General features: G+C 37.6%; 1 long non-coding RNA gene across 1 annotated transcript in view; it reads right to left on the reverse strand.

Moving 5' to 3' along the window:
- Window positions 1–15,005, reverse strand: part of LOC143667012 (uncharacterized) — a 37,644-nt gene extending 22,639 nt beyond the window's left edge. Inside the window, exon 1 of the long non-coding RNA XR_013167819.1 lies at window positions 14,891–15,005. This is a non-coding gene — a long non-coding RNA (uncharacterized LOC143667012). The remainder of the gene's footprint in view (window positions 1–14,890) is intronic.
- Window positions 15,006–15,382: the final 377 nt, after the last annotated feature.

Here is a 15,382-nt window from a genome sequence, read left to right on the forward strand (position 1 = left end):
ATATTTGGATAAAGTGAAATGTAAACTAAATTAAAAATGCCACTTATTATACTTAGTTTCTGCAACTAGAAAAATAAATATAGAGAGATCATGAAAACTTCAGGAGGTATCAATGTTCTAAAATTTTTAGGAGGGAAATGGTGACTTGGATTTGTTAGAATGTGCCATGGCCTACATAAAAATGTGAAAGCAACAGAGAAAGCAATGTCAACATGTCTTGATGCTGTATGAAAGAATGCTCTATATTTGTGACCCTAATTAGAACATGTGTTATTTTTCTGAAGAGGTCTTCAGCAATGATTAGAATTATCTGTTATAAAGTTCCATATTGATAGCATGGTCATTAAAAGTTGGGGTATATGGCTTTAAGCTTCAAAAGATGAGCTAATTCTTCTTTTCTTTCAATGTTCCAGAGGCCTTCAAGAAAAATTCCATAATTCTCTAGAATTCTAAACATTTTCCTCGAACCAAGAAGAAAAATTCATTTCCTGTTTTTTTGAGTTAAATGAAAACATATGAATACATTTCCCTATTTGGGGACATAATTAATAACTGTTTAATTTATTAAGTGGAACACAGTTTAACAGAAAAATTGCATCAAAATTTCGCTGTATCTGTGCAATGCTCCTTTCCACTTAAAGTCATTCTATGACTATCTTTTGCTTGAGAACTTATTTCTTTCAGGCAAAAATATATTCCTTTAATTCATGGAGCAACATATAGCCAAAGCATTTAAGAGCTACCAAAAAACATATGTTGTTAACAATATAACAGATTTAATTAATAAGTAATCCTCAACTTACATTGAAAGAGTTGTTATTGCTTTAAAATAAATAAAATGATTAATGAAGTGATACATCCTTGATTATACATATTAGATGCTGTGGAATGAGACCACATTTAGTGTTTAAGCTTTCTTTGCAGTAGGTAATAGGTTAAAATATTGAACATCCATAAAACTTTTCAGATGTATATTGTCAACTGAAATCCTGTACCTATTAGACACTTGCTCTCAGAAATTATCAGCGAAATACTTCAAAGCATGGCTGGTGTGGTAGTTAGATTTAGTTGTCAACTTGGCCAGGTGAAAGCACCTAGTTCTGTTGCTGTGGACATGAGCCAATGGTAGGTGAATCTCATCTGTTGCTAATTACATCCGCAGTCGGCTAGGAGGCGTGTCTGCTGCAATGAGTGACGTTTAACTTAATTGGCTTGTGCTTAAATGAGAGAACGCAATGTAGCACAGTCTAGCAGCTCAGCATTCCTCATCACAGCACTTGCAGCTCAGCCCAGGCCTTTGGAGAAGTCACCCCGGGGAAAGTTGTTGGAACCCAGGGGCCTGGAGAGAAGACCAGCAGAGACCATCCTGTGCCTTCCACGTAAGAAAAGAGCCTCAGTGGAAAGTTAGCTGCCTTTCCTCTGAAGAACCAACAAAATAAATCCCCTTTTATTAAAAGCCAATCCATCTCTGGTGTGTTGCATTCCAGCAGCTAGCAAACCAGAACAGCTGGCATCATCGGGTGATGACATAGCATAAAAGAAAGTTATAAATATGAGGCTGACTCCAAAACACTTAAGCAATTCCTTATTCCAGGCTTCAAACCTCCCTGTTAAAGCCATGAAAATCAATCATTTTCTCAACACAAAACTTGATCTTCAGAAAAGGGTTCAATGATTTGTTGTAACTTTATAAAGAGGTGCTAAGGGACCTTCATTAATAGTCCACTCAGCTTAAAGTCAGAGTTGAAGTCAAGGATCTTTAAAGAACATTCAAAGAAACATAGATCTGAATCTAATTAAAATGTTGTCTGGTTAGTCATCCTTGACTCAGTTTTCCAAATTTTCCATGCAAAAAAAGTAGCAAAGAAGACACAGAAAGAGATGAAATCTTACCAAAACACTGAGAAATAATACTGACAATTCTTTCATTAGTTTTGTTTAGGAAATGCCACCAAATAAATGTTCTATAGAGTTGAATAAAGAAACTTCATTCTTAGAAAACTCATGATTTAATGCAAACCTACAACCCAGAAAGAAGATAGAGAATCCCACTCTTCTCCCACTGTATGAATCCCAATCCAAACATCCAAGTCAGTGTTTCCCTATAGGCGCACCCAGAATTATAATCAATGGAAGCACATATTCAAACATACATTCCTGAGCCTAATCCAAGGAGTTTTAGACAAAAATATACATGAGTGTGAAGCCTAGAGATAAGCATTTTCAATACGCATCCTGGGTGATTCTTCAACACACTAAAGTTTGAAAACCACTATACTATATTATGAGAATTATTTTTTTAAGTAATTAAGTTTGAAAACCACTACACTATATTATGAGAATTATTTTTCTAAGTAATTTTTAAAATGGTTTATAGATAGTATAAATCTGACAATAGGACTATGATAGGATTTTCTCCATCTGCCATTCATCTTTATCCCTTCAGTTTCTGTTTATGCAGAGATTTCATGAAGACTTTCTCTATTAATGTCAACGTAAGTATTCCAAGAGGAATCTTAGTTTTTAATGATTCTAGGTAAACCCCTGCCAATCTGTCCTCTAACCCTGGTATTCAAATCTCCAGAAACAATTAGCTCCATATTAGGTTAGGGAGCATTAATAAAGATTAAAATAGCATCAGAAAACATATGTTTGAATAGATAGTAAAATAGATACAAATTTGTCAGATATCCAACTTGAGATATAACAATTTCCTATTATGTAATCCAGCAACTGAGTTTGGTGGTGGTCTCTTTTAGAGTGATAAAATACAAGGAATCAGCCTTCCCTTAAGTGTTAAAAAGGACATTTCCCCATTTGATTAGTGATGGGAAAGAAAAAAAAACTAAAACTTTGTGTGTGATCAAATTGGTTTTGAAATCAATGATCTCCTATAGGTACATATGTAGAGAATTAGAATAACTAATGCCCAAGACCTTCATCTTTAGACCACATCTGCATGCTTCTGACTACAGATTTCTTTTTTTTTTCACTGAAAACACACATCAGAAACTCCATGAAATGCAAAATATTTGGTATAAGTAAGTTTTCGCTAAACTGGAGATTATGTCTGCAGAGCTCACCTGTAACTCATCCACGTAGTCCTGTTTAAGGCACGTCAAACCAGTTCCTGATAATAAGAGCATCTGTAGGCATTCTGGCTAAAAGGGTCACTGAGATAATAGTCAACAATGCATCACCCTGTCAAGGGGACTGTCATGAACTATGTCGGACAGAGATTCAGTCATTCACTGATAAAGAACAGCCTGAACATGTGCTTTCAGGTTTACTAGATGGAACACTCATTCGTGAATAGGAAAAGCAGTCACGATTATTCAAGGATGGGTCAGGCTACCCTGGATGAAGCAGTATCTCCCCTTGGTTGGCACTGCAACCATCAGGATCAAGAGATCTAGGAGGAACAAACACAAATAAATGTAAAACAAATACAAAAAAATACCACCACACACACAAAAAAAACCCTTGTGTTTTGTAATACCATTGAAGAAGTGACTCTGCTTAATTTTACTTCGTATGATGTGAATATTTCCAACAAGCATCTGTAATAGAATCTTGGAATCAATCCCAACCTATTATTTAGGAATCAGAAGTGGAAATTTTACAACTGGTTCACGTCCATAGGTAAGATGATTTGTATTCAAGAAAGACATGTAACTTAGATGAATTATATGTTTTCTCAGACTGGTTCAAGCATTGTCTGAATATAAAACAGGCTCAAAATTGGTGCCTCTTAAATGTGAGTTGGGCTTTCTTTACTACAGAAAGACCTCATAAATCTACGTGTGTGTGAGATTAGTAACGGGGAGTGCATAATAAGTACTTGAATGAGCAAAAAAGAAATATAATCTGTAGGGAGGAAGCAAAAAGGGCAGTAATACTTGTGAGTGTATTTAAACAGCACAACCTTTACACACCCCTTCACATATAGATGTAACCTACAATACATTAGGGAGAAAATGGTGTTATGGAGAGCTGTATTCTGATTCCAAAGCAGCATTTATCACTGTAAATGCTTTGAATGCTCTTAAATATATTTTGATGAATTTGGAGCTCCAGGGACTGAGCGAAATGCATTAGTATATATTAAAGACATATATGCATGTGACAAATATTTACTTAATGGCTAATTAACATTGTTGGGGAAATAGGAAATGTTTCATAGAGTTGGTACAACTGAGGTTTTCCTTTGAAGAATTAGTAAGATCTCAATATGTAAAGTTGAAAGATTTCAGAAATAGAAATAACACAAGCAAAAGAATGAATAAGGAGCATAGAAAGTTACTTCATGCAGTGAGGCAAAATCACTGAAGGCTGGGGTCACTGGAGTGTGGGGGGGTGCTCAAGGAGGCTTCACAGATCACAGATTATAGGCACTAGTGGCCCCTGCAAGGTAGCCAGCCAGGTACTGTATGCACAGGAAAATTGAAAGGGTTAAATAGAAGAATGCTGTAAGAGGGATGAAAGACAGAAACTGAAATGGTAAGGACAGTCATCTTATTCAAGACTTAGGTGGGGTGGAATGTAAAATTGATATAGTACAGATTGAGCCTGGGAATGAAAGGAAGTTCCCTCAGCAATAAATTGGCCAGACAAGGTCAATTTAAACCCTAGCACCCCCTCTCTTTTGGTTCCATCTCATCCTTTTTAATGCAGTTCTTCTCAAGGTTATTATCTGGCAAGGTTCTTTGGAATAACTATGCTTTTTTACTAGTATGAAATCTTAATGTACCTCTACATGTCATATCCATGAGCAATCTAGAACTAGAGTTATGAACTAATCATTATAATACAATGATTATTATAATGTTGGGATAAGTTGATTTTGAAATACAAATGTTGGTCTGTATAGACTTAGTAAAATTTATTGCAATTTAATCATTGAATACAGTCCTAACACATCTGATCAATTTGAGCCCAAGGAAAACAATCTGAGTAAGATTCTTAAGTTTCTTCGACATTGACAATACTTTCTTGACTCCTAAGTCCCCCAAACTTTTACTTTATTTCTTTCATCTACTTCACAGGAAAAACCTACAAAGATTTATCTATAAATCACAGTATCTTTTATTATTTTCTACTATCTTTTCAGCCCATGTGATGTCTATCTCCCACCACTGTACCGAATTACCCTCAGTTGGTAGGTTGGTGTTTTAGTTTTCCAAAGTTGAGGAAATGTAATACACAAGAAATGGATTGGCTTTTACAATGGGGATTTATTAACTTTTAAGTTTACAGTTGTTAGGCTATGAAAATATCCAACTCAAGGCATCAAGAAGCAATGCTTTCTCTCTGAAGATCAGCTACCAGTGATCCTCAGCTCTACTGAGGCATATGGCCATGTCTTCTGGTGTCTTCCTTCTCTCCTGGGTTTCCTCACTTTCAGCTTCATTGGTTTCCTCTCTCTGTGTATATTCATTATTCCTCAGCTTCTCTAGGGCTTTTTTGTTTTATGCTCTTATAAAAAGGACGTCCTCTTATAAAGAGACTCCAGTAAGAGCAATAAGACACACCTTGCATGAGGTAGGTCAAATCTCAATTGAAATAACCTAATCATAAGATTTCACCTACAACAGATCTGTACCATCAGGAATGGGTTAAAACAACATGACCTTTTCTGGGTCATGTTCAGACCATCACAGTTGGTAACTGAATGAACACACAGCTCAATCTTGTCTTTTTGGTAGGGTAGGGGGGCTTTCTAATTGCTCTTGTCTCCAGGCTTGTTCCCTTGTAATTCATTTTTTAAGGTGTAGCAAAAAAAAAAAAAAAAGTTTTTCAAAAACTTAAATATGATTGTGGATTAACTTTTTAATAGTTCAAAGCCTTCAATATACAAGGGTAGGCTCTGACCCCTGCATCTATCTCTTGCCTTACCTCTCACCACTGCACTCAACCTTCTAGTCACACTTACCTTTTTTCACTTCTTGGAGCAGACCATCCTCTCTCACATCTCTAAGCCCTTAGTAATTTGGAACCCCTCCTGCCCTTCCTTCTCTGCATAACTCCATCTGGTTCAACATCTGGTTTAGACATCACTTTCTGCAGCCTCATAATACCCACACTTTTTACATCATAGAATTTGCTATACTTGGTGGCAAGTGTCTCTGACTCTCCAGTAGGCTCTTAATTCCATGAGGGAAGGAGCAGGATCTATCTTATTCCCTGAGAATTTTCATCTCTTAAAACAGTGCTTGACATGTAGTAGTACCCAATAAATGATTGTTAATTAAATGAACAAATGAGTACAGTTGCAGAAAAGTCTTTAAGGTGTCCAGTGACTATGTCCTATTCAGCATCAATCAAAACAAGTGTCAATTACAAAAATATAATGATATTTCAGAAAACAGTGGCCTTAAGAAACAGAGCACCTAGAAGGTATGTAAACACACATGCACACACATTGTATGCAATGTACGCACACACACACACACACATGCTCACACATAACACAAAGAGGAAGACTTCAAACTGCAACCAATAGTTTAATTGTATTTGTTTCCTTCAAGTAAACATAAAGAATTTTCAAAGTCTACTATAAGTATCTTGAGATTTGACAAACCAAACATTATTGCAAGCTCTTTCTCAGGAAATAAAACCAATCACTCAAAATTTGAAACCAATAAGAGAAGATTAAATAGTACACAGTTCTAATATATATCAAAAAGCTATTCTGCTATTTTCAGCATGAGTACTACCCTACAACTTCTCTTTTGTGTCTCCAAGTCCTCACAGTGAAGTTCTGATATAGAAGATGCCATAGTAGGTTATTTTATCAAGAGCTTTAAATAAATGGGTAATAAGGAAGCTACCCACCAATTAAAAAGTTGACACAAATTCTGTCTGACACAATATAACCAATGCTTGACTCTGACAAACTATGTACATTCACTTAGATTTTCATTGTGTTTTGTCTGCCACTACACATGTTCAGATACTGTTCAATGCCCTTCAATCAGGTCCCGTACATAAGGACCTGAAAACTAAGCTACCATTCTGAAAACTTAATTTCCTCTTAAAATCATTCTTCATTACCGTCCAAGCCTTTTTATAGTATCATATGCCATATTGTGAAGACAACAGCAGGTTTGTACTTCACATATCCAACGTACTAGGTACTATACATGTCCTTTGGTTAAAACATTGTGCACTCCAGGGAAGAGTCTCAGCCTTTATCTTATGTTATAAAACTAGTGTGTCATCCTTAGATTTTTAGTCTCTCAAGGTCTATGAATATTTTTCAGAATATTTTTCAGGAAAAAGCTGGTTATGCTAATTTAAGATCATTGCTTCTCCTTGCTTCATTATCTTCATAACCACACTTATTAGCAACCACATTCAGTTGTCTTCTAGGTGTCTGACTTACAGTTAAATATTTTTTTTCATACATTATAGTTACAATTAAAGATACCAACTTAGAACCAGTTGCATTTGACCCAGGGTAGAGGAAGTTGTTTATATCTAGATTAAGCAAGCCAAATTTTTAAAAGTGTAACAATAGAACATTAGAGAATAGTTTGAAGCTCGGGGGAATGAAGGAAAGAGGATTTGAAATCTATTTAAATAAAGGTCTCAGAGCCTCTATACCCTGATTAAATTAAATCAGATGCCTGTAAGACATGTTTGCCTGCTTGGCATTATCAACTTGCTTTCTATTTAGCACAATATGAAATGTGTCATATTGAAAATTGGCATAATTCTAATTGTCATTGACCCATGTCAACTGTGGATTAGCAGTTTTGTTTCAGTGATTGCATCACTAATGGGAAATGCCTAATTGCTATCATTTTATTTTAAAATAGGTTGCAGCTAAGTTAACCCAGTTAAAAATGGCAATGCATTCCTTCCCAACGAATCCTTGTTGACTTCACTATTTACATGTAGATTCAGATTCAGAATTCAGAAACTATTATTGGATTTTCTATGAACTTTCATGGTCTATTTTACATCTTGTGTCCTCAATTTTCACATCTTGAGGGTTGGCCTGAACTATCTTTACAGTTCTAAAGTGTTCTGACATTCAATCATTACTGGATTGCATTTCTAAATTCAATGACGAAATCACAATATATGCTATTTATGGACTATGTTTTCTTTTCTGCCAGAAGTGGTACATTTGATCAAAGATCTGTCATTTTGAGCACATTTTATGCAAGCTCTTATATGCCCACAGAAATCGTAATACAAATAGATACTCTGGGGATAGGATTCAAATTGTTTATCAAATACTTTGTTTTTAATTTGGGTCTTAATTTAATATCCTTAAAGTCATTGCTGATCAGATTATAGCCAGCAATTTCTCTAGCACCTGATCCAAATAAACGTCTGCCAAGGAACTTCTATTCAGAAGCAGGTTTGAGGGGTTATTATTCTTTTTGTTTAACAATTTTTGTTGGCATGGCAATGCGGTTCTTTTTTGTTTTGTTTTAGGGTGACATTGGCACATCTTAAATAAATTAACATTTCAATCTCATATTGACATTTGGTAGGAACAAGTTTGTATGTCGGTGTCAACCAACCCAAATAACCCCACTAAAAGAAAAGACACAGAAAAGACAACATATATTGTTATATATGCTTCCTGCTAATATGGAGTAGTATCGAATTGACATTCATTGACTTATAGCTGACCTTTCATATGTGCGTGTGCTGCATATTAGAAGCAGGGAAAGCTTAGAGTAAAACACGAGTAAAGGGAGGGAAAGAAGCTACATTCAGTATTTATGAATATATGATTATTAGCATTTTTTCAAAAGCTTTTTATGATGGAGTTTCTTTCTACAGGGTGAATCTAAATCCTTTTACCTAATTTACAAGGCCATTCACGTTCTGACTCTTGCCCAAATTTTCAGTCTTGCCTATTTCACCTATTTCCTCATTTCTCATTTTATTTCAGGGTCACTGACTAATTTTATTTATAGTTTCCTGAATATATCTTGTTTCCATGCAACTAGGCCTACCTGCTATCTCTTTTGCCTGCTGGGTTCTTCTTTACTTGCTCACCTTGGCAAACTCCTCCCATCCAAATCCCACAATCTCAGCTTCACTGTAATCCATTTATACACTCTTATTCAAACAATAGTTATCAAGAAACCTCCAAGTAAGTGAATCTGGGGTAAAATGCTATGTGACTCCCACATCTGGTTGAACATCTCCTATGTGGCAATACAGAATAGTGCTTAAAAGGATAGTTTCTGCCTCCCTCTCCGTCTTGGATCAGTGCTTTGAGGAAAATGAGTCACCATGTCATGAGGACACTCAAGCTGCCCTGCGGAGAGGCCCACCTAGGAGGGTCCACTGTGTCCTCCTAACTTGTATGTCATGTGACCCTCCTTGGAAGCAGATCCTCTGGACTCTATCAATCCTTCAGATGATTCCAGCTGCCACAACCCCACCTCCACCACTGCTGTTCCTCAAGTCTTCCAGCTGCCGCCCCAGATTCTGAAGCAGAGAACTCCCCCACTGTGGCTTGAGTTCCTCATGTTAAAAATAAAATTAAGTTTAGCTTTACATAAGATGATGCAGGATGAGAGAAATAAAACTAACTAAAGAAAGGGCTGCAAAACACTTCAGACAGGTCTTGCCAGGAGGGAGAGGAGAGGGCCTCTGATGCAAGTCTAGAATTGGCACCAAATCCTTCTCTAATAGGTAAAACAAGTTTAAGTAACAGCCAGGGTCACTGAAATGTAAAGCGTAATCAAAAGCAGGAAACTTCAGCAGGAGATTTGAATTAGACTATCAGGATAGGCTGTAATTTCTAGAATATCCAATCAGCAGAGAAATGGTGGAGGGATCTGCATGCTAGGCTGAGGGTATAAAATCTGTGGCATGCTATCTCTTGGTGAGCCAGTCACCACATTTGGTTGAGCGCCCATTGTTGCAAGATTGTGAATAAATTATTTTCTTCTCCACAATCGGATCAGCATTTATTCTCTTTCAGCTACGGCTTTCTTTGTAACAGTTATCCACAGAAACCAAGAGATAAATGTTTTTTTTTTGCTTACTTTAAAATACTAAATTTTGGGCTAATTTGTTTCACATTGTTAAGTAAAATAAAATAGCTACCTGCTTCAGGCATTGTCAGGAAAGACACCCTTCTTGAAAAAGTATGTTCCAGAAGACAAAACAACTGACCTACAGAAGCATTCTCAGAAAACAGAATACACCCTACAAAACTTCAGGTAAGCAACACCTGGTGATTAACTAGTTTCAGTCCCATAGGGATAACTTAGCTGAATGCATAAGTATAACATACTAAGCAATGTATGTCTGCTCCCTACTCTGTAAGACCACCCTATGTAAGCTGAAACTTAACATCAGTCAATCTGAAGATTTCTTCACTTGTTTCTGCACTCGCCCTATAGAAGCATCCCTTTTCTACTGCCTCAGGGGAGTTCTATTTTATGTACAGATGCTGCCAATTCAGCGATTACTCAATAAAGATGTGAGATCCTAAATATAATGTTGTTGAATGGTTTTTAACAATGGTATAAATAGCTAATACATCCTCCAAAATCCATCTAGTAATTCAAGGAATGGTTCTTCTCCTTCTTCTCCTTGTTTGAGTACACTAACCCCCAACCCCACCCAACCGCCAGCTCAGTTACTCGAATATGCATTCTCATTCGCATCACCCTTCTTGGAAAGGAATCTTTCAGTTACCATATCCAGCTGCTGAGGTTTACACAGCTGGAAAGTGGTTTTGCTATCATTCAAAATGAGATCTGACAGACCACAAAGATTAAATTCTTAGTATTTGTGCCCTAGGATATTATCTACCTTGGACAACGAGGCAGAATCGTAGAGAGTGACTCTTTCTAATCAACATTGTACTGAAAATGCTAGTCAATGAAATCAGACAAAAAAAATAAGGAATACAAAATTAAAGAAAGAGAAAAAGTCTATGCATCTTGCATGCAGATATAAGACATGTTTCCATAGACACTTAGTGTTTTAGTCTGTACTTGTAAAAAAATTATTTCCAAAACACACTGATAAACTGAGTTGTGGGTAGAAAGAACTATTGTTACCTTGGATTCCTTTCCCTTCATGTTTCCTAAAAATATTATAAGAATTTGTGAATCCTTTTAGGGAATCTTGTTAGTAATTAGGAAATATAGGCCTATAGTGACCATTTCAGTGTTTTAGGAAGGAATGTATGTAAAGAGATTCCTTGTTTAATGTGACGAGAGTCTTTAGTGTGGTTTTCTGTGTCTATTTTCTCTATTTCCTCTGTGTGGTCATATCCCCTGTATCCCTTTATGAATTCCATTCCTAACTGATTACAGTAAAAGTCTCTGCCTATTAAAAGCATTTCCATTGACTTTTGAAGAGAGCACTATGAAAAGAAAGAGAAGAGCTGTTCACTTTTTTCTTTTTCTTTTTGCACTAAGTATGCATTTTCTTTGCAAAACATGAATATGAAACCAGGAAGATACTGAAGCAAAATTAGGATTAGGACAGTGGCTGGATAAGCAAAATGCAAATTCTGGGAAGCAGTCAGGCCTCAAGGAGAAAGATATCTCTGAGAAGAACAATAAACAGCACCTGGAGGCCAAACAACCACCAACTGAATGAGTCAACTAGGGAGAAGGGTGGAGACAATCAACCCTGTCTGAGTGAGTTATCTGTCATCAGACATCCACAGACAAGGGAAAAGGGGAAGGTAGTAAAGTAATTAATAAAAATTACAAAAGAAAGATGAATCCATAAAAGCAGATTGCCGCACACTATCAGGGCCTCTCACCTCTCATTCCTCTTTTCTTGTGAGTGCCTGCATGTCTTTACATGCGCATATTCAATAAATTTTCTATTTGCTTACTCTATGTAGTGCTGTGCCCGTGAATTCTTTCTCATGGCATGGCCCAGAACCTAGGAAGCCAAATCTGACAACATATTTTGCTGAGTCAGCCAGAAACTCACTTCTCTCCAACCATCTGGACTGGCAATTCATGGCTACTGACTGGGAGGCTTGTCCACATGCTTTCACTTTTTCTTCTCACTTGGCTTACTGTTATCCCCTCCTATGTCCTCATGCAACTCTGTGGCTCTAGGAATCTTCCCCAGATCAGATAAACTCAGTCTACTCTGAATCTCTGGCTCCCTCCTCGGAGTCCAGCTCCACACCGTGCAGATCCAAGGACATTCAGGGTGCCAGGTGATACTGCCCTTGAGATCTGTTTGGGGATCTTCTCCCTGTGTCAAGGACTGCAAAATCAAGTGTCTCTGTCTTTCTTTCTCTCTCTTTTTTTTTTTTTTTTTTTTGGTGCATGATCTGGGAATTGAACCCATCTCCCAAATGGAAAGCATGCATTCTACCACTAAACCACCCATGCATCCTTTCTGCCTCTCTCTTTCCTTAATTCTCTGAGACTTCCCCACACTCTCTTCTTTCCTTCCCTCTGGGGACACAGACCCTTCCTTCTGCTGAATCTGCTCCTCTTTTCACCCCTTTGCCAGAGGTCCTCTTTCCTGCATCCATGAGAGTATCCTCCTTTCTCCTCTGTCTGGCTTTCAATGCCTTCTGAGACATTTTATCTTTTGTAACACAGGATTTTGCACTAAGTATTCTTATCACAAACAAGGTGTTGTCTTTAATATCCCTGCAAAAGATAGGGAAAGCAGTCAGAAATTCACCATGCCCAGATGTTTATAGCTCTGTATCACGACAAGGACCTGAGAAGGAATTGTCACTTGTGTTATGCCCATGTCTAATCTCTATTAGAAAATAAGATCTTCTTAGTGATTCCCTTTTAAAACTTGTTTGCTAAAAGGCATGAGGAAATGAACCACCAAGCCAATTAATTGTAATAAGCTAACAGAGATCACTCAGGATAAATAGGAAAACTCAGCCCTGTTTCAGGGGAGTTTAGTAGAAGCTCTTCAAAGTATATTAATGTCAGCCCAGTCTCCTGGGAAGGTCAGATTTCGCTAGGCACCCATTTCATCAGCCAGTCTGCCCTGACATTTGGAAAAAGCTGCAAAAGCTCTCTACAGGCCCACAAGCTCCCATTAGTGACTTGTTAGAAGCTACTTTTTCTGTTTTTAATAATCAGAACAAGGCCAAGAAGGCAAAGAGAGGTAAACAAAAGACCAGAGAACAGGCTCAGCTTATTGCAGCCACTATTAAAAATGTCCTATTCCCTCAAGGTCACCCAAATCATGGCTCCAAGTCCAAAGGGCTTTGCTTCAACTTTGGGTCAGAGAACCACTGGCAAAGAGAGTGCCAGAAACCTTGAGTCAACCCTTGACCTTGGGAACCACTGGGGCCTTGCCCAAGGTGCCACAAACATGGGCACTGGGCCTAGGGACTGCACATCTCCCTCAGAGGGAGGCAGAACAACCCCTCGAGCCCTAGTGAAGAAGACTGAGGCAAGTGAAGAAGACTGAGGGTGCCCAAGGCCATTTATGGCTCTGCTGACTTCACATCTGACATCAACCTAGAGGAGCCATTGGTGACACTCGATGTGTCAGGTATGATTAATTTCTTAGTTAAAATGAGCCACTCTGTGCTCAACTGCCACCCTGAGCCTACTGCTACTCAGACTTGCCTAGTTAAGGGAGTTGACAGTAAAGCCAAAACTAGAACCTTCACTATCCCTCTCCCTTGTAATCTTGGAGACATTCTACTACCCCATCAATTTCTCATTGTCCCTGAATGCCCCACCCCTTCCATGGAGGAATCGTCTTCACTCCTTGGGAGTCATCTTAAGATTAGTAAACCTCACTAGTATTTACTCCTTGTTTGTCCCTATGCCCCTACTAAATTGAGGTCTCCTGGCATCCCAAAGGAGATCCTTAAGCAAATAAACCCATCTGTATAGGATGAAGGCAACCCAAGGCAAGCTTGCTGAGTAGCCACATTCACGTTCTCAGTCTAAGATCTTAAAAACACATTTTTTGTATCTCTCTTCACCCTGACTCTTTTTTAAAAATTAATTAATTAATTAATTGATTATCAAAAATTTTTTAAACACCAAACAAATGCAAACATCTGTAACTTTTGATCATTCCATTCTACATATATAATCAGTAATTCACAATATTGTCACATAGTTGCATATTCATCATCATGATCATTTCAGGAACATTCACATCTATTCAGAAAAAGAAAAAAAAAAGAAAACAGAAAAAATTCATGCACACCATACCCCCAACCCCTTCCCCTCACCAATCACCAGCATTTCAATCTAAATTTATTTTAACATTTGTTCCCCCTATTATTCATCTTTATTGTTTTACTCGTCAGTTGCTAAGGTAGATTCAAAGGAGCATCAGACACAAGGTTTTCACAATCACACAGTCACATTGTGAAAGCTATATCATCATACAATCATCTTCAAGAAGCATGGCTACTGGAACACAGCTCTACATTTTCAGGCAGTTCCCCCCAGCCTCTCCACTACATCTTGACTAACAAGGTAATATCTGTTTAATGTGTAAGAATAACCTCCAGGATAACCTTTCGACTCTGTTTGGAATCTCTCAGCCACTGATACTTTATTTTGTCTCATTTCACTCTTTTCACCCTGACTCTTAGATATCAATTTGTTTCTGAATAGCAGAGACTTAAAGATAGGATTCCCACCAGTTCACTTAGTGCTTCCCCAAGGGTTTCAAAATAGTTCCCATATCTTTAAGAATGCCTTAGCAGCTTTCTCAAAGGACAGTCTGGCAATATCTTTCTGTTAAAATTTCAAAGACAATTAAGAAGTCATTCTAGAAGTTTTTATTATGCAAATTTTAACCAGATATTGTTAACTTCCACAGTATGCCAAGCCCTAACCAACTAAGTTTTTCTAAAAACTCTAGAGAGTATTCTGAGCACCATCTTGCTCCTGCTTCTGTCCAGAATATGTATACAATTTCTCACCTAGTTTGTTTCTTCTTGATTAGAAGTCTTTCATAATAAACTTCTCCTTGTCAGAGGCTATGCTACTGTTGGCCATGTTCAACCAGCACCCTCAATAGCATCGCCCACGACTTCTATGCTCCCAAAAATAGCACTTGCAACTCCACTGACAGCTTGAAACAGCTATAGAAGATTGACCACTGGCCCCAATTGCCTTAAGATTACAGGAGCAAGAAATTCCTGAGGGGAAAATGAAGCAGGGTTAGAATCAGGGCAGTGGCTGGATAAGCAAAAGGCAAATTGTAGAAGAGGTCAGGTCTGAAGGAGAAAGATATCTCTGAGAACAGCAATAAACAGCACCTAGCAGCCAAACGACCACAACTGAGTGCCTCATCTAGGCAGAAGGGTGGACCCAACTGACACCATCTGAGTGAGTCATCTGCCATCAAACATCCAAAAATGAGAGAAAAGGGAAGGGTAGTAAAATGGTTAATAAAAATTACAAAAGGAACA

This window comes from Tamandua tetradactyla, chromosome 2, assembly GCF_023851605.1.
Source record: "Tamandua tetradactyla isolate mTamTet1 chromosome 2, mTamTet1.pri, whole genome shotgun sequence".
Lineage (NCBI taxonomy): Eukaryota > Metazoa > Chordata > Mammalia > Pilosa > Myrmecophagidae > Tamandua > Tamandua tetradactyla.